The 20668-nt window shown below is 39.7% G+C and overlaps 1 protein-coding gene across 1 annotated transcript in view; it reads left to right on the top strand.

The window, feature by feature from the left end:
* Positions 1-12453: 12453 nt before the first annotated feature.
* The window catches only part of MYLK (myosin light chain kinase), a 194398-nt gene continuing 186183 nt past the window's right edge, over positions 12454-20668 (top strand). Inside the window, exon 1 of the mRNA XM_070950178.1 lies at positions 12454-12480. The gene's annotated coding sequence lies outside the window, so the exon portion shown is untranslated. The remainder of the gene's footprint in view (positions 12481-20668) is intronic.

A 20668-nucleotide genomic window follows, 5' to 3' on the forward strand; every position in this document is an offset into this window, starting at 1 on the left:
CCATACATAAATAAGTTGTGCAAACTCAACTGTTAAGTGACCTTTTTGCCCAGAAGTGGTAATGTCAAAATAAGAACTTGTACAAAATCAATAGCCAAGTAAAAGCTAAAAGGGCAAAACCTCCAGGTGGTAAGGCTTGAAATAAGTAAGGCAGGGATCACACCAAAGAGGAGACTTAGTTAAATTCTCCTTTAAGCTTGAATACATAGTAACAGGTGGCTCAGACTGTAATATTAATTGACACTTTATTTTTATATGTATTAAAGAGAGCCTAGAAGGGGTTTAGCATTTTGTATTAATACAAAATGCTAAGTATAATATTCAGGTTTCTGTGGGTCTTAAGGACTCTGTTAACTGTGCTTTGGCTCTATGGAGACTATTTCACTTTTATCAAATACACTTTTCCAAGTTCTGATTTCATTGTCCTGAAGTGGGAAACATTTTGCTATCAGAGGCCTTTATCTTTTCATTTTTTCCTCAATCTCTGAAAGCTGAACAAAGCCATTTTAAACCATGGTTTCTTCCAGAAGCCACAGTGGCATTACTACAAACTATAATTCCTATTAACTACCACAAACAAGTTTTAAATTAAGAAAACCATCTGCTTTTAAAATGTTTTTGCAGCACTTTAGATCTTTCTTTGCTTCACTGAGATGTTTTTTTTTAAAAAATGAAAAGTCTAAAAAAACCTAGTAACTCTCCAGACTCATAAACAATAACCCACAAAATTTATGCTGATCTGGGTATTAAGATTGTTACTCTTTCCTTTTTGGACAACTGGTTGCAGAGCTACTGGTTTTTTCTATATTCCAAATGAAATATAAGCAAACTAGCAAAAAGCAGGATTCAATTCAAGCTAGAAAGGGAATGGGTTATAGGGCTGATATTTTCAGAATTTGGTCAACGGAGTAAGGTGAGTTTTGTTTGTCCAAATTCAGTATGTGAAGCCTCCCAAAGGGCTTACCTCCCTTATTTAATATCCCCTTATTTAATATGTCATCTGAAAAGGATGTTTCTTGTTAAATTTGTCACTTAGTTCTGAGAACATAAATATGGATTGGAAAAGAGGCTTTTTAGACCACATCTTCTTCAAATTTGGCAACTTTAAGATGTGTGGACTTCAACTTCCAAAATTTCTCAGCCAGCCTGAGCACAACACATTCCAAAGTTGCCAAATTTGAAAAACACTGTTTTAAACAGATTGGTCACAATTCTACTGAATTTAGTGATGCTTATTTGTGTATAGCTTTAAAAATGACTGAGGCAGCTGCCCCATCTGATATTCCATTGACCAATTCTGAATTATATTGCAAGAAAACTTTTCCCCAACTATCTGAAACCTACAGATGTCTCAGCTCCCTTTGCTTCCTGGCAGCAGTGGATGCAACTAAAGATTATTAAAGCCACAAGTCCCATATTTTCTATTGCTTTGTCTTAAGTATAAACTGAGTAGTAGTGGCTGATGAAAGATAATGTTTTACTGGCTCCTATATGAAATGGTGTAATCCTGAGAAGAATAATCCTGGTTCAATTTAAACATTTTTAAAGGTTAAATTCCAATTGAACTCAAGCTGTAGAAAGGATTGGTGGGTTTTTTCTCTCTCTTAAAAGCAGATCCAAAAGGTTCTCTATTTAGTAGTTTTACATCCTCAATAAACTATAGATCAACCTGTATAGATCAAACTTATTTTTAAAAAAGTAGCATTAACACCTGCATGGAAAAATTACTGGCTCTCTTGTGCCAACAGTAGCAATCTGTTTTCCTCTGCTTTCAAGTTATGGACTAGCTCCCAGCATTTTATCACTGTGTCCCAATCCATGGCTCTAACTTTTTAGGTATGTGAACCAAAGCAATAATAGCTATGTTCAAAACCTGGCAGCCATGCTCTTGGAAGGAACAAATGTACAAAGCTACTATTATTATCATTGTCACGATTGGAGCTCAACCCATATGCAAAAGTGTTGAAATGCAAATTTTTGTGGCTGACAAGTTATAGATAGTCCTGGCAAGGGACAGGTCCTTCAGCCCCCAACATTCTTTGGGCCTGAGGTTCTAAAGAGTATTTTTTGTGTGTGCCAAAATTGGAACTTTTGCATTCTCCCTCTCTCTCAATCTTGCATCAGACAATGGATTTTCCAAATGAGGCTATTATTGCATAATGCCCCTCTTATTCAAAGAATGTTACAAGGAGCTCAGCCTACTTTGCCCTCCATTTGTTCCCTTCCTGTCTCTTTTCAAAGAAAATCAATTAAAGAGACAAAGAATAGCTGCACTGTGATCCCTGGCTGTAATGCTAGGAGTTCTCCACCTGGGAAAAAAAAATATCCACAAGCTCTGGCCAAGGAAAAAAGAGAGTTAAGGTCCAGCAACACTAGAAATTAAACATTGATTTGAAAAGGGGCATTTAATTTTGCCCTTTTCCTTTGGGAGAAAATTGATCACATGATAAGAGATAAGTATAACAGTGGAGGCATTCTCATAAATTGCTCGGCTGAAAAGTTCAGTTAATGACAGTACATTCTATCACGTTCAACTTTTCATTCAGATTTCCAGTTGGCCATTTCCAAAATGACCTGAAAGGAGTCATTTTTGTGGGTTGGAAAACTGGATGCTGAAGACTGGATTCTGATCTTTCCTGCTCTTGTTAGAAGACTGAAAGAGCAGATTAAGCATAGATCATCACAGAGAAAAATTATCTACACAGTCACTAAGACTTCACAAGAACTTGATGGCATATAATTCATGAATCAGCTGATATCTGTTCTGGGTCTAAATGACAAGTACACCCCAAGCCTCTGTTAAAGGCTTGCAAAGAGGAATGTATGAGTTCTTTAACTTCCCAACAAGTGTGTTACAAAAAAGTAGGCAATATACTGTATAGCAATTTCTCCTGCTTTTTTTCTGCTAAATAATATAAACTGGAGAAGAATAAGAATCCTCGAAGGAGCCATTGGAATGGAAAAAAGAAAAACTGAAGAGAGAAGCAAACCTATCACAATTTCTGAGTGAATTAAAGATCAGGATTGTTAGAAGTAAAAGGAAAGAATATAAAGTTGGTTTGTAAAGCTCAGGAACCCTTTACAAACTTTTTGCTGAAAGTAGTACTGAAAGGTTGATGCTCATGTTTACAATATTTATAATTTCTACTTTTTGTTGGCTTTATTTTTCCCTGGCTTTTCCTTTAGTTGTACCTAAAGGACATTTGTATCTAAGTTGTACCTAAAGGGAGATTAAATGCAGAACAAGGAAGGAAGGGAAAGAAGGAAGGAAGGGAAAGAAAGCTAGAATAAACAGGCTTCACTAAAGCCATGTTTTGCAAACATTTGGAGTTGATGTTTGGTTGCTCAATGTAATAAGAGCACTTTATGACGGAAGTAAGTAAATTGTGTGGGAATGAATGGAAAACTTAGTCAACACCGAACAAGGAATAGGATAAGTACGACTGAATACAAAAGTTACTGATCAGTATAAAAGAAATACAAAACTGAATGAGGATCAAATCACAAGGCATCTACAAAGAAAGAGTGAGTGAATTGAGAGAAAGAAAAAACCCAGAACATTTGAGTGAACACAGTTGATTTAAATCTTCAGAAAGAGAGAAGTGAGAAGTTTAAAGAACAAAAGGCCATGTATAAGTTCAGTGCACAGATGTTAAAGGCGTAAGAGTGGTTTGCAAGAATGTATGGAGATGTATAGCAAATGATTTTGGTATAAACTTCAACATATTAAGATATGTATTTCCATTTCTTTTCTAATTTCTTGCCTTTAAATTCTTTGGCATTCTATTTATTGGTTTCATTTCTGTACCTATTCTAAAATGGAATAGCACTGTGATGAGTGTACATGCAGGGACTATATGTATGCTTGTTTCAAAAAAAAAAGTGATAAAGTGATATACCGTAATCCTATTGGCTGCAGAGTTCTGCATGTTGTTTTTCAAAAGAAGAGAAGAATCGGATGAACCCAGTCAGAATGAGATGCAGACTTTGGCTGTGGAACAAAACACTTGAAGTCACAGAGAGGCCTCTTCGTAATGTTTAAGAGGCTGAAAAGGGAATTCTATAGAGTGGGTATCCCAGCTTGAGTGAAAGATATTTTTCTTTCCCAAAGAGCCCGCACATTTTCATACAAGGACTGCCAAAATGGGGCAAGCTGATTTCGTCCTTTTCCCAAATCAGTTGCAAATTGCTTTTAAGTCTGACACAGACAGAAAATTATACAAGGTCATGCATCATACTTATCTGTAATGCAATTTGCTACTTTTTCAAGGTACGTGGACTGATTTCTTTCTGACACACTAGGCTTTTCAGACATAATACAAAGCCATGATTCACCATTATATTAAGGCACCATTAACAACTCTTGTCTTCCACTAGGAATCCCTCCTTTTCCTGGGCATTTGCATTGTTGCTTTTGATTATATTTTCTGCTTTATATGAACCCATTAATGAACACAGTATCTGCTGCATTTACTGAATGATCTAGCACATTACTGTTTAATGCTTTAATTGCAGGAAATATCAGTGAAATTGAAAAGCTTTTAGGTATTGTTATCATTTGTGTCTATCATTTATCACTGAGTAGAAATTACTTTTTTTAAAAAAATAGTCTGTTAATTGCCCATGCATCTCCAAAACCATGCAGGAAAGCAGCTCACAACAGATCCCAGTTTATTTTTTTCTCCCCAGTAGATCTAATGAATCCAAAAATTTAGTTCTCTCAACAGTGAAGCTTTTCTGTAGAAGAATGCAGACTTAAAAATATAGTGAAAATTGTGGTGCTATTCACAATACAACCCTGTTATAAAGTACAATCCTGTGAATAAATTTAAATTTACCGACAAAGAAATAAAGGGAGACTAGTATAGCTATTTCAAGCTGTTTAGATCTCATCAGCTAGCCATACCCTTCTGGGATTCGAACCCGGGCCGCTTGAATGTTAGGCAGATGTAAATTAACATCTAACTGCCCAGGTTCGAATCCCAGAAAGGTATGGCTAGCTGATGAGAGCTAAACAGCTTGAAATAGCTATACTAGTCTCCCTTTATTTATTTGTCGGTAAATTTAAATTTAACACAAAAATAGTTTGTCATGGAAGTCACTGCCTGCGAAGGCTCCTGGATTGGGGCTGAAAGGCGAAAGCGGAAGCAGTATGCTCCGTCCCATATATGGATAGACCAGGTTGCCCTGATAGACCGGTCTCACTGGAAAAACACTCAATCCTGTGTATAGCATCACCTGAGAGAGGGAGGGAGATAGGAAGGAAGATAGGAAGGAAGGGAGAGAGAGAAGAAGGACAAGAACCTGCATTTTTCTTTGTCTAAGATCAAAGGAGAAGATGAATAAAGATTCTTCAACTTTAAAATGAAGCCTTTGGGAAGTAAAATGCAGGTGGTGTTTGCTTGATTTGGCAGTGTTTTCTGGTGCATCAGAGTTGCTCATGTTATTTCTCATATTATTCCAATATTTGTCGCTTACACTTGGCTAGAAGTGAGGTTAAGTAATGAAGAAAAAATAAATCCATAAACTGGAAAATTAGTAAGAGTTAAATGTCCCTACAGTGGAATGATATCACTTTGGTAAACATAAGGAAACGGCAGTCTGCCAATCCTCAAGAAAGCTAACATATATGTATTTTGGAAAAGAAATAGAATATGGAAGGAGATACAGTTCCAAGAGACCTGAGTGGCGTATACAGCACCAGTAAATATATCACAATATTGGAATAAAATGTTAATATATGACTGCTGGGCTTTGCATGAACAGTAACAAACCAGGAAAATAAAGAATTGTGGTATCCAGAGGAGGGATGGGTGCCAGTTGGAGCCCAAATGTCATTAAAGACATCATCTGGTACCCCTACCATAATTTGGAATTATTTCTACAATTTAGGTTGATCTGCATCAAATATGTGACATTGGCATACAGGTAGTCCCCAATTTACAACCATAATTGAGCTTGAAATTACAGCTGTAACATATGCCAGTCGTTAAGCAGATCATCATGTGACTACATCTGATTTTATGACCTTTTTTGTGATGGTGAAGAAATTACATAGTCAGATGACTGTGCAAAAAACAAAAAAAGGCAGACAATATATTACAATTGGTGATGGATTATCATTGGGCAGTTAGAGTCTAATTTTGCATACACCATAACCAGTGGTGAAATCCAAATTTTTTTACTACCGGTTCTGTGGGTGTGGCTTGGTGGGCATTGTTTGGTGGGCGTGGCAGGGGAAGGATACTGCAAACTCTCCATTCCCACCCCACTCCAGGGGAAGGATACTGCAAAATCCCCATTCCCTCCCCACTCCTGGAGGAAGGATATTGCAAAATCTCCATTCCCACCCCACTCCAGGGGAAGAATACTGCAAAATCCCCATTCCCTCCCCACTCCTGGGGGAAGGATACTGCAAAATCTCCATTCCCACCCCACTCCTGGGGGAAGGATATTGCAAAATCTCCATTCCCACCCCACTCCAGGGGAAGAATACTGCAAAATCTTCATTCCCTCCCCACTCCTGGGGGAAGGATATTGCAAAATCTCCATTCCCACCCCACTCCAGGGGAAGGATACTGCAAAATCCCCATTCCCTCCCCACTCCTGGGGGAAGGATATTGCAAAATCTCCATTCCCACCCCACTCCAGGGGAAGAATACTGCAAAATTCCCATTCCCTCCCCACTCCTGGGGGAAGGATATTGCAAAATCTCCATTCCCACCCCACTCTGGGCCAGCCAGAGGTGGTATTTGCCAGTTCTCCGAACTACTCAAAATTTCCATTACTGGTTCTCCAGAACCTGTCAGAACCTACTGGATTTCACCCCTGACCATAACAGAATCTGGCCACAATCAGAGAAACTACTTTTTACTGATCCGATAACAGTAGCTGGATGTAGAAGAGATCAGTATTCCCCATATATTTTATTAGGTGTTACAAATTGAGTCCGTGAGTCCTTATAGAATATAGAAGATGCGGTATAGCAGGATGTGAGCTTTAATTTGAATGGCCCCTTGTCCTCTGGGGCACAGTCTCAATTTATATGGGTTTTTTTGTGTCAGTCTTTCAAAACTGTCGTGGGAAATGCGTTGCAACACAGTAAGGTTAATGCCCTTCGAACTTTTGGGACACCTATTTGATATAAATATCTCACTGCTTTAAAAGGGGGGAAAAAGACAGTATTACATTCTTGACAAGAATATGAAATTGGTTTACTATTGCCTTATTGGGATTTAAAAAAAAAATCCAAGTAAAAATTTCTTATTGCCTCCCATCCAGTTAAAAGATAAGTATGATAGATATTTTCTAAAAAGGACGAGATCAAACTTTCGTAAGGTTCCTTGATATTGCATCACTGAATTTCAGCATCAGATTACAATGAAAGAACAGGAAGATTCACCACCATTTTTTTTACAAGGAAAACCAAAAAAGAGCATGTAGTATTTTGTTTAGATTTAAAACCCACGCTAAGAAAGCCTTCCAACCTAACAACATATTAGACTTAAAATGTGACTAATAGATGACTTAAAGTGTTTTGGTAACACAACCAGGGAATTTTTGCACATCCTCTTGAAGGGCAATAGAAAGACTGATGTTACAAAGAATACTCCACATTATTTTTGCAGTTGTCAATAGAGGAAAGAAAGCAGACAGGAGACACAACACATGCATTTTAAAACTCAAATGTATTTTTTATAACAAATGTATTTGTCTTTTCTTTCCTGAGGGCTCAGTCACTTCAAAGGTTTGTAATCTTCACATCAGCCTTTTGAAACAGGTCTAAGAGAGATTCAAGATTCTCTCTGTGGGGCTCAGATTGTATAGAGGTATCAAGGCCTTTACGTGCAGCTATCTGTAACAAACAAGAACTTTCATTTTCTCAATTCATAGAGGATACAAATCAAACAACCAATCATATTTTAGCCTACCATGCTGTGGAAATCAAGCCCCTGTGGTTAGTTTATGGTTCAGAATGTGTTGCACAAGCCAAGATAATAGTTTATGTTTAAAATAGCCATGGGTAAACCATGAGAACATAAACACTACTTTATTAAAGGATAGATTACCCTTTCCTGAATTGACTGTTTGCATGAGCTTACATTAAAGATGTCTAATATGTAAACTCTACCAAAAGAAAGTTATACTACTAGTCAGAAGATTCCAACAGTACATGCTACAATTTCTGTGTTTAAGGTTTTCAGTATTTGGCCTCAGCTGTATTGTCTACTGATATCATTCCCTTGCAATTTGAAGGAAAATATAGAGATAGCCTGCACTTCCAACTGTTTTGTGGGAAGATGCTTTGGATGGAATGTTAAGAAACACATGGTGACACCTTACTTTTCCTATCCAATTTTATTCTGAAATATAGAAATAAACCCACAATCTTCACTCCAGAAATGAAATAAATAGCTTTCTTTAACATCATAACCTTTGTTGGTGGCTTTTGCCAAGTCGGGATGGGGGATAGTGCGTCCATTCTTGTGCTACTTCATCTCTCATTGGCTTCTGATATTGTCAACCTTCTGGACCAACCACAGGGTTTGGGACTGGGAGGCACTGTATTGTGGTGACTCTTGTCCTTTCTCTATGGTCAGATCCAATTAATGTTGATGGGAGTGTGGGAGAAAGTTCTGTCCATTGCTTCACAGCTTAAAGCTTTTGCCCCTCCTGTTTAACATCTACATGGAATCTACATGTGTGAAGTCATCTGTTGGTTTAGGGTCCAGTGTTATCACCATGCCAATGATACCAGATGTTCATCTTGACTCAGATCATCCAGGAAGTGCTGTTGATGTCCTGGCCCAGTGTCTAGAGGTTGTTTGGATAGGGAAGACTAGGTCAAGTGGGTTGTGTCTGTTTGGATCCTCCTGGTTCTAGAGTGTTTTCTTTTTCTTTGGATTTAGATGGCTTCCCCATCTGAGACTAGTACACAACTTGAGGGGGGGTTTTCTCTCCTGGTTTCATAATTACTACTTGAAGAGAAGGTGGCAGCTGTTGCCAGGAACGCCTTTGCACAGATCTATCTTGAGTACCAGTTGCACCCTTCCCTCAACCTAGAGGCCCTTTAGAGAATCACTCATGCTCTAGTCATCTCATGATTGGACTATTGCAATGCACTCTGCATGAGCTGCCCTTGAAGACCACCCAGAAGCTACAACTCGTGTAAAATAGTGAGATGGGCAACAATGGGCACATCTTAATATGCCTATACATTATCATTGCTCTGCAAACTGCACTGGTTGCGACCAGTAGTTGGCTTCTGAGTGCAATTCAAAGGGCTGGTTATCATCTATAGAGCTTCTTGTGACATACAGCCTAATTATTTGAGGGAGACCACCTGTCTCCAGTGGTCTCAGCAAGAGCAACTAAAATACAGGTGCTCCTGGGTCAATTAAACAATGTTGTCTAGTGGACCCCAGAAGCATGTCTTCTTTATCAAAGTGTCTGACCTCTGGATGCTGTTCCTTCCTCCCCTCCCTCCATGGAGATATGCACAATTCCCATCCTATAAAGGTTCCAAAAGGCTTTGGAAGTGTGGCTTTGCCTGCAAATTTGGATTTGGTTGCTTGTTGTTTTAATTTTATGTGGGAATGATTTTGAGAGACAGGAGGAAGAGCTGCAGCCTAGACAACAGTCTGATAAAAACCGAGTCAGAGGGGGAGGCAGAGTTTAGAGAAAGCATTTCAGAAGGGACCTTCCCGAGTTTTCAGGAGAATAAAAGTAAGGGAGGGGAGAGGTACTTTCAAAGTTGAAAAATTATGTTACTATAACCTTCCAATGAAGACAGTGTTAGTACTCAGGGTTGGCGTTTCTTGTCTGCACTACCTCTAAGGGCTGACACTTGCTGAGCCCTTGTATTCTTTTGCAACACAATGGGTAATTTTGTTCAGGTGTTTGTCTTCTTAACTCTAATAGCCACCTTCCAAATCTAAATAAAAAATACCTGTTTGTCCTGATGTGAAGACACAATCTATCCACCCACCCACCCAAGTGAAAAGATACACCAAAACAGGAATGGACAAGATTTGGGCAGCCAGAAGTCACACCTGGAAAAAAATAAATAAAGATAGCTCATTTGGGATGATGCCACCTCAAGAGTGGGCCCCTGCTCCCCCCACCCCATGTTTCAAAGTTTTAACCTGCTACATGAGCAGAGAACAGCGGGTTAAGAGAATAAAGCACAACCTGGTTAAAAGTCTGTAGAGATTCTCAGTCATCCAGGTCATGGTGGTCCCAAAGGTGCTTTTTCTGGAGGCAACTGGACTTCGTTTTTTCTTTGAAGGTGTTTCACTTCTCATCCAAGAAGCTTCTTCAGCTCTAACAGGATACTGGGGAATGGAAGGATTTCAATCCGCAAGGAATATACACTGCTCAAAAAAAAATAAAGGGAACACAAACAGAAGACATCCGAGATCTGAATGAATGAAATAGCCTTATTAAATACTTTGTTCGTTACATACAGTAGTTTTGTGTTCCCTTTAGTTATTTGAGCAGTGTATAAACTACTGTATGTAAAGAACAAAGTATTTAATAAGGCTATTTCATTCATTCAGTTCTCGGATGTCTTCTGCTTGTGTTCCCTTTATTTTTTTGAGCAGTGTATATCCTTCCATTCCCCACTATCCTGTCAGAGTTTAACAGTGGTGTTAAGCAGACTAGGCACCTGCTTAGGGCACCAGGCCCAAAGGGGGCACCACAAAGTTGAGAAAGAAAAAAAAAACCCAATGAAGATTTGTAGCAGCTTGTCTTCGTTTGTACAGTATGTACAAAGGAGGGGGGGGGGCACCAAGATTTGTCAGTGCTTAGGGCACCAGTGAGCCTTAATCCGCCACTGGCTGAAGTAGTTTCTTGGATGAGAAGCCAAACGTCTTCAAAGGAAAAACAAGAAAGTCCAGTTGCCTCCAGAAAAAGCACCTTCGGGACATAACCTGGTTAGCCCAGGGAACCTGTGTCCTCATGACTCCGGAATCTTCACCGTCTGAAGCGACCCCCCTCCCTGCCGCCGACAGTTGTATAACTGCGGAGGATTGTTTATCGCAGCGACCGTAGTTGTTTTCTTCCCCCTCTTCCCCCGTCCCCACCCCCCAGGCCATCCCACGGGTCTCCCTCCCCTCTCGGCGCAGCCAGCCCATCCGTTCCCGCCTCGAGGAGGCTGACTCTTTCCCTCTGGCTGGCTGCAGGTCACCGGCGTTTGTTGTCAAAACTGCAAGCGGTCCGCTCCGGAGGCGGCTGCCTGCTTTATTATTATTATTATTTTCCCTCCCCTTTCCCCCACATGCCCTCGCTGAAAACCCGGCTTCCCGCCTGGGCTCAAAACTCCCACAAACATTTCCTAATAAGGTTTCGCAGGTATTGGCTAGCCCGAGTTTTCTGAAGGGCAACCCGGGGTGTGCGCGTGTGAGAATTAACAAGGGACCCCGGGTTGTTGTTGTTGGGGTTTTTTTTTTTTTTTGGAAAGCGCCGCTGAGAAAACTTCGCGAGCAAAGAGAGCTTGAAATCCGGCGGGAGTTTCTAACTCGCTTATTATACCTAGCAGCCGCCGGAGGGATCGCGGTGAGTCTCTCCTCCCTCCACTCTCTCTCTCTCTCTCTTTCTCCCTGCCTCCTTTCTCCCAGTTTAAGGCGCTGGGCTTTCTATTCTCGATTTAGCTCCTGTGGCTAATTTGTCCTCAATGCCTCGGGGAAGAAACAGCGGGAGTTGGAAAAAAGATTAAACCCGCAGGTTCCTAAAAGCCACGCGGCTCTTTCCACGTTGCCGACCCCGCGCGCGCGCGCGTGTGTTAAGTACGCGCCTCTTCCTCACGAGGTCTGCTTAATCCTCGAGAGGCATCCGGTGCAGACCTACTTAAGAGTAAGTCCCGTGGAGCCGCGTGGGAATGAAGGGGGAAAAAAAACAACAACAAAACGCAGGGTTGCGGTCTTGCGAGGGCGCCTGCCGTCCCTTTTTTTTTTTTTTTGGAGTGGGACTTTAAATGCGCCCGAGAATCGCTTTTTTTTGTTTGCTTGCGGACGGGCGTTTTAAGTTCCAAGCAACTCGAATTCTACAACAGCTACTCCCCCCTCAAAAATATATATATATATATATTGCCGCAATCCTAACTGACAATAAGTAGGATGCCGCCTGCAAAACGCAGGCAAGAACGAAGACGGGTGCCGAAGTGGCTTGGGCCAAGCGAGGCGGTCAGATTCTCACGTAGCCCCCGCCCCTTTTCGCGTTGGCTTGGCTTGGTTACCGGCTTGGTGATGCAACGGATCAAGAGTGCGACCTGTGGATTACCTTGGGGAAAGGTGGTTTGCGCTTCATAAGGCAGCCGGGGAAGAACTGGCGTAAGTGGAGGAAGGGACGGGGGGGGGGGTTGAAACCCCATCACTGAAGCGCGGGAAATTGTGGTGGCCGAAGAAGCGCTTTTCTCTCCCCCCCCCCACTTTTTCCTGGGAGCCTGTGGCTTTGTAGTCAGAAATCTCTGGATCGAAGGTCAGTCTTTCGCCGCCTCGATTTTTTTTTCCCCCTCGCGAAGCGCAACTTATGTTGCGGTTACCAGGTTTCCCTCCCCTTCTGAAAGGACCGCCGAGTTCCTGCCTCAAGTGTGAGAATCTTCTCAACGGGCTTCTCCGATTGTTACTTCTTGTTTGAAGTGCGTGCAGCGCCCTGGGAGGGGGGGGGGTGATGCTAAACAGCAGAGCGTGGAGCCTCAGTAGCCGGATTTCCCCACCCAGCAGATGCCAGAAGCAGAAGTTTTTGATAAGAAATGTCATTCCACCCTCCACCCCCACCCCAGTCATGTTTAATGAACACCAGCTTCATGCGCACAATTCTTCCTCACGCTCTTGGTTCCCCCCCCCCCAAAAAAAAAATTCAGAGACTTCTCACAAATGCAAAACACCTTTGGGAATAAATGTGTGTGTGTGTGTGGTGCCATTTCTCACTCTTCCCCTTTATGCATTTTATCCAAGCTTCAGATTTTCTCTTGACAGTTAATTGAGCCATAGTTTACTTAATTATTACTTAAGTGCTGGGTTTGTGGTGACAGCACAAATTAACCACATCTGCTGGTTACACACACACACACACACACACACACACACACACAGAGGAATCAATATATGTGTGGCTTATCAATGAGTCAGCAACACACCTCTAAGTCAAAGTGTCGGTCAAATAGACATCAGTTCATGGAGCCTTTTAATATGAAACTATGCAAGGCTTAGAAGGATGCACTACATATTATTGTTACAAAGATATTTTTCATTTTTTCATGCAAAAAGGGTCAGAGAAACTTCATAACGCAGTCTTCACAACCAGGTGCTTCCCGATGCATTGAACCAGATTGAATCACTATAATTCGTGTCAGCCTTCCTCAAATTGAACAACTTCCAGATATATGAACTTTCAGCTCCAGAATTCCCGGAGTTGTGTGGCAATTACTAAGAATTCTGAAAACTGAAACACAAAGATTTGAAAAAGGTTGGCCTATGGTTGTGCTGTCTGGAAGATAAAAGGAGTGGAAGCCTGGTGAATGTGAGGAGAACAAGTTTAGGAAGATTGACTTTAAAAAAAGTCTACTGCCAGATGTTTAAGTCCCATACAAAAGCAGCCCAAGCTATTTTTTTTTAACTTTGCATAAAAGAAAATATCCCTGCCTTTCCATTTAGCTTGACTCTTGACTTGCAACAGTTGGATTGGCTGTTGCATCTTATTTTAGTAGAGCAAAAGATAGGACGTTTTTTATACAGGTAGTCCTCCTTTCTTACCACAGTTTTTAAGTGAATCACTGCAGTTAAGTTAGCAACCTGGTTGTTAAATGAATCTGGCTTTCCAGTTGACTTCGCTTGTCAGAAGGTTGGAAAAGGGGATGCTGCAATGGTCGTATGTGTGAAAAAGTTCATAAGTCACTTTTTTCAGTGCCATTGTAACTTCAAATGGTCACTAAATAAACTGTTGTAACTGTAGTGATGTTCTAATTGTGGAACTTTAAAACTATTGTTGCCCTGACATCTTTTTAACATTTAGATTGATTTACATATTAAATCAATCACATCTTTATTATGGTCACAGACCAACATAAGGGTGGAATACAAACAATTTTAAAAGATAAGAAATGTAAAATACACAAAAACAAAAGCATAGCTAGATATTACCACTTTCTGCATCATGTGACTTTGAGTACTGTAGTTCAGGGATGTCAAACACGCGGCGTCACATCGTATCGTGACTTTTCCCCCTTTGCTAACCAGGGGTTGGGTGTGGCTAACACATGATGCATCTGGCCCTGCTGTAATTATACTGTAGTTATTTCTATTTTTTTCCTTATATTTTAAAGGTCTTTTATTCAACTGTGTGCAATCTCCTACTTTTAATTATTGTTAGCTTTGAGGGCCATTATATTTATGAGCCAATGCATATGGTGTTATTCTGAACAGAGAGAAATGGTTATGGAGCTGCTGCTCCCTCTAATATTGTTGTCACACCAGTGATAACACTGGCTTTGGTCCCACCTTGACAAATCAGTCGCTGTTTTGCAACCTGTTTGATTCAGGCATGTGATAAAATTTAAATGGCCTGGGAATGATCAAACAGTGTTTAGTTGCTCAAGAGCTCATCCAACTTGCTTTGCTTACTTGTCGCTTTGTAAAAGATTGCATTCTTTTGCAGCAATGCTGTAGGATGCAGCGGAGGCAAAGGTTCTGATAAGATTCAGGAACTGTGTTTACTTGGCCTTAGCTGATACTGAAGTTAAACAGGATCAGAGCTGGCTAGTGCTTCAGGAGAGACCACAAGAAAATTCCACTAGCTGGATAGGGTGAAAATAAAAACACCACCACGCAGAGATAATAGCATGTGTTTTCTGTGTTGCCATCAAGAAAATTATCTGGATGTAACTGTGAAATTACCAAGAATTCATACCTTGACTTGAAGGATACCTTTAATATTTGACTACACTTTTCTTCATAATAAGGGATTCTGAAATCAGTATCTTCTTTAGTCATGGCTAAGATATATAACAGACTGGGTTCAGAGGATGTCTAGAATCTTCAAGGGCATTATTTACTAGTAATTAAACTGGGTGATATAAACATACCAGCTGTTGTTGTTTTCATCATGATTTAATCCAGTGTGGTAAACTTCTCTCGGAATAAGAACCCCAAAGATCTAGTCTAGGGCTTAAGGTGTTTACTCAGGAACCAGGAGACTCTGAGTTCTAGTCCCACCTTAGGCATGAAAAGCCTACTGGTGTGAGGAAATAGAAGGAAGGACTATTAGGCGTGTTTGCCATCTTTAACTTGCTTATAAACAATAAAGGCAGGATAAAAATAAAGAAAATAAGAATAAACTTGCTAGTAGCTGAAAAATGGTCATCTGATCCCAGAAAGAATGTGTGTTTCAAAATCCAGTATACCTGCAATTGTAGTAAAATCCAAACTTAACGGATTATTTGGGAGAGGTGCCTATTAAATACAAATTTATGTAATGAATGTAATTTGTCCCTATTTATTTTAAATAGATGTGAATTAATCTATTATTTAATTATCTAAATGATGTAAATTGATGCAAATGATATCAATTTCTTTATTGGTCTGGTCTGCTTCAGAAACACCAGCTTTGTTATTTGTAAATGAAGCACAAACTAGTTTTTGGCTGTGGCATCCTATGCCTAGGAAATGGGCATTTTTGAAATTGAAGTTCTATTATGTTTATAGAAGTGTGCAAGTGATTTGGGATGCATAAGCAGGAGAGTTCTGAGTGTTCATGGGTCTATTCCCAAGTCACACTTAAGCGGGTTAGCTTGGGAGAAGTAATATGTTAGGGATACATGAAAAAGGAGGTTAAATTAAATCCTAACAGATCCAGTCATGCAGAAAGTTTAGCTAACTTCACCCAATGAGTCATGTTGTGGGAAAACCTAAACCCAGTTAACAAGCTTGTTTTGTCTAGTCCTCTGAGAAAAGAGGCTGAACAAAGGATAATAGCGAAAATCTCCATTAACAGAACTAATAAATTAATAAATAAGAAATAAACCATGCCCAGAGCACATACTTCAAGCATTAATAGGCTGGAACAGTTGTTTTTTTAAATTTTTTAATTATTTTTATTATTATTCATTATTATTAAAGATTATTGTTATTAAGCATATTAACATTAACATTATTTTTATTTATTTATTTATTATTTGTATCCCTCCTTTATTATTTTTACAAATAACTCAAATCAGGAAACACATCCGACATATTTCCTCCTCATATTTTCCTGACAACAATAACTCTGTGAGGTGATTGGACTGAGAGAGAGAGTGCTGCTGGCCCAAGGTCACCCAACAGGCTCTCATGGTCTCCTGCTTTCTACTCTGGTGCTTTAACCACTAGACCAAACCGCTTTACTACATGCCTACTACAGCTGGCCAGGTCAATGGGGAAGAAGTTTGTGACATCATGAAGCCTTGTATAGATTTCTTCTAATGAGATGGTTTGTGTGATATAAAGTAGTTCCTGCAAAAACTAGATGGGAAATTTGGGTTTCTAAAATTGTTATTTTTGCTGCAGTTAGTGTGATTCTGTGCTTCTCATATTATTGATAAGGAGATTATATTGAGGTATGGCTGCCTGACAAGCTAACTGTGGATCATAACTAAAATAAATTTTGAAAAATACTTAACTGAAAATGCCTTTAGTATTTTTGTTTACCCCAGTGTGTTATTCCAGTAAATGCAAGTATCCATATAGAATTTATTGGATGTTGCAACCTTGTGGTTGGAATATATGCTGTTGCCTTGGAGTTGAGTCCGTTTTGTTTATTCTGTTGGTATTTAATACTGTGACCTGCCTAGGTTTATCATGTACAAAAGAGGTGGCCATATAAGTTTCTAAATAAATTAATAAATAAAATTAAGCTGGAATAGCAGGAGATATAAAACAGGCTAATTTTTCTTAAGAAGAAATCTATCTACATTCTCTTTCCATAAGAACTAAAAACTTGCCTGGGAAAAATATAGCAATAGCACCTAGACTTATATACCACTTCACAGTGCTTTACAGCACTCTCTAAGCAGTTTACAGAGTCAGCATATTGCCTCCAACAATCTGGGTCCTCATTTTACCAAAGGATGTAAAGGATGGAAGGTTGAGTCAGCCTTGAGCTGGTGATACCCGAACTGCCGAACCGCTGGCAGTCTGCAGAATTAACCTGCAATGCTGCATTCTAACCACTGTGCCATCATGGCTCTTGTAACACAATTAAAAGCCAGTTGAAAAGTATCCTTCTAAACATCACAAGGGGAACTATAATTAAAGTAGAGAAAAACATGAACAAAGAAATAGCAACGTGGGTGGTTTTTTTTTTTTTTTTTAATTTGATTTATATGCTGCCCTTCTCCGGAGACTCAGGGAAGCTTACAATGCGCTAAGCAATAGCCTTCATACTTTTGTATATTTATACAAAGTCAGCTTATTGCCCCCACAACTGGATCCTCAATTTACCTACCTTAGAAAGGATGGAAGGCTGAGTCAACCTTGAGACTTGGCGAGATTCGAACCTGCAGTAATTGCAGGCAGCTGGTCTTAATAACCAGCTTAATAACAGGGTGCCTTAGACCACTGTACTACCAAGGCTCTTGTTGGGTGAGGTTATTAGACAACACTACAACTGAGAAAGTGTTTGTCTCCATCCTTCCCTCACGCATTGGGATGGGCAGAGGAAAATTAACATTGTGCAATATTTGAGAGTCTGCTTTGATTTTATCTAATTCTAGATTAATCAGTGAGATCAGTGTAAGGCTGTGATGGCGAACCTATGGCACATGTGCCAGAGATGGCACGCAAAGCCCTCTTTGTGGGCATGTGGGCTGTCGCCAGCTGTTCTTCTGGTTTCCAATGTGGGCATGTGCGCCAGCCAGCTGATCTTCGCGCATGCCGGAGCACCGGAAATCCGAAGACCAACTGGCCAGCACTCATGTGCACACCGGAAACTGGAAGACCAGCTGGCCGGAGCACACATGTGCACCGGCCAGCTGGTCTTTGGGTTTCTGGGCTCCAGCGTGCGTGCGTTCCAGTTTCAGCACTTGGTGTCAAAAAGGTTCACCGTCAGGGATCAAAGGATGTTTTCTAGCAGTTTCTATAGGAAAAAAAGAGAGTCAGAACCTGGTCAAGTCTTTTACAATAATGCTCAGTGAAATTTGCCTGGATATCCCAAAGGTGCTTTTTCAGGAGGCAACTGGACTTTGTTTTTTTCTATGAAGATGCTTCACTTCTCATCCAAGAAACTTCCTCAGCTCTGATAGTGGGAAATTGAAGGATTTATATTCCTTGCAGACAGCTGGTCATTTGCATCCTTTTAGAACAGTGGTTCTCAACCTGTGGGTCACGACCCCTTTGGGGGTCAAATGACCCTTTCACAGGGGTCACCTAAGACCATCAGAAAACACATATTTTCAATGGTTTTAGGAATAACTTTATGGTTGGGGGTCACCACAACATGAGGAACTGTATTAAAGGGTCGCGGCATTAGGAAGGTTGAGAACCACTGTTTTAGAGGATCGTTGAAGCACTTGGAGATTTATCTGTGTCCTCAGAGTCACCTGAATAGTGCTTCTGGTTCCTTTAGTCTGCAATTTTTTTCTTCTAGGATGAGAAGTGAAATGTCTTCAAAGAAAAAAACAAGAAAGCCCAGCTGCCTCCTGAAAAAGCATCTTTGGGACAACCATGACCTGGATGACTGAGAATCTCTACAGACTTTTTGCCTAGATTTTTTCTTTTTAAAGGGTTGTTTCTATTGTAGGTTAAACATATCAAGTTCATTTTACTATTCTTCATAGAGGTTAGCCTCCAGACTTTTTCTTATCTTCTGAACTTGGTCCAATTTGTCTCTATATTTTTTTAATTTGTCTCAAAAACAATAATCTAAATGGGATCTTACTAAAGCAAAAATAAAGTGGAACAATTAATTTCTGTGGCCAGGATTTTATGTGCCTTTTAATGCACCTCAGGTGACATTTGCCTTTAAAGCAGCTGCACCACATTATTGACTCATATGTAACTTGTGGTCAATGAGTCTCTTTTCATACATGATACAGCCAAATCAAGTCTTCCTGTTTTTTACCTTTCAGATTTCCTTCCGCGATGCAGAATTTTGCTTATCTCCCTATTCATTTCATTACCCAAACTAGGTAACATCATGTTATCATACTATCAGGGTGGATAAAAATCAATGATTTTTTAAAAAAAATAAAAAAAATCAGATTTTTTTAAATTTAAATCAGATTTTTTTGATTTAAATCGGATTTTTTTTTATTTTTATCGAATTTATATTGATAAAAAACTTTTGGGGTAAAAATCTATTGTAAGAGTTTTCTATTTAAGATACATAAATAATTTAGTTTATTCAGCATGAAATGGAGCTTAGTTATGTAGCATGAGGCTGTATATTCTGCAACACTGGGACTATCGGTGAGTCAACAGTGGGTCAAAGGAGTAGCAGAGATTACAGTTGCTCTTTAAAAATTATGATTTAAATCAAGTTGATTTAAATCAAGCCTTTTTACTAATGATTTAAATCATGATTTAAATTGTGATTTAAATCAACTCGATTTAAATCAAATCCACCCTGCATACTATCATGGGATAGTTGGGTAATGAAATGTTGCAAGAAAACAACCAAGCTCAAGACCACCATGGATCCCTCATTTCAACCCTGAGCTATAAATGTATGCTGTTTAGTGTATATTTAAAGTGACAGTAAAGTTTCTATTCTATTCCATTCCATTCCATTCCAGTTCCATGTGAAAGTGGACTCTGGGTATGGTCATTTAGCCCATACTCTATAACTGTGTTGCTAGAGAACTTGACAAGTCATTTGAAATATGTGCTAATGTGTAAATATATGTGAAATTTGACTTCTGGTTGGAATATATTGTATCAACTAAATGTGTTTGGGATTATATCCTATCCAACTGGGTGGGAAAATAAAATAGCCATATAAAGTTTGCATTTGGTTTCTCCGAGTTTCTTCTTAAAATGTTTTCTCATATGAAGTGGAGTTTATGTTTATTTTCTTGAATATTTTTAACATAATGACTCATTGAATAGCTCATTTTGTGTTTGAAGAATGAGGCGATAACATGCATGTTTAGAATCATTAGATCAGATTCTACACTAGAGATATCTCACTTAATCCAACTTTTAAGAGGTATGTGAAAGATTGTTAAGTGTCAAAGTACAATATGTGTTTAAAAGGGTCTAATTTATTTTTTTTAATTATTGCGGGGTCCCTATCCAGAATATACTATTAATGTGAATAATTTCCTACTAAAAATCACCCCCCTTCCATGACTGATTAAAATAGGGAGATTCTGCTAGTTATTGGGAGAACGCTCATCTAGAAGGACACGTTCATAATTGCCATTATTGGGCTAGAGGACAAGACAGTTTTTCCTGTGTGCTGCTCCCACTATCCATTCATGGGTTAATCCTTCAGTGCTTGGCAACAACTGAGTGAAAACAAAAGGCTTTTGTCCCCCCTTTCCGGCTCCCAAGCCACGCCTCTGGTCCCATGATCCCCAAGTCTTCACTCAGTTGCTGGCAAACACTGTAGTGATTTTTGGAGCTCCACAGATTGCTAAGGTATTGTGAGTCTGTGGGGGTTTTCTTCTCCGTTTTTTTCTTTAAATTCTCTA

This window comes from Pituophis catenifer, unplaced genomic scaffold (assembly GCF_029215685.1).
Source record: "Pituophis catenifer annectens isolate HBS135680 unplaced genomic scaffold, rPitCat1.0.hap2 SCAF_1, whole genome shotgun sequence".
NCBI classification, from domain to species: Eukaryota; Metazoa; Chordata; class Lepidosauria; order Squamata; family Colubridae; genus Pituophis; species Pituophis catenifer.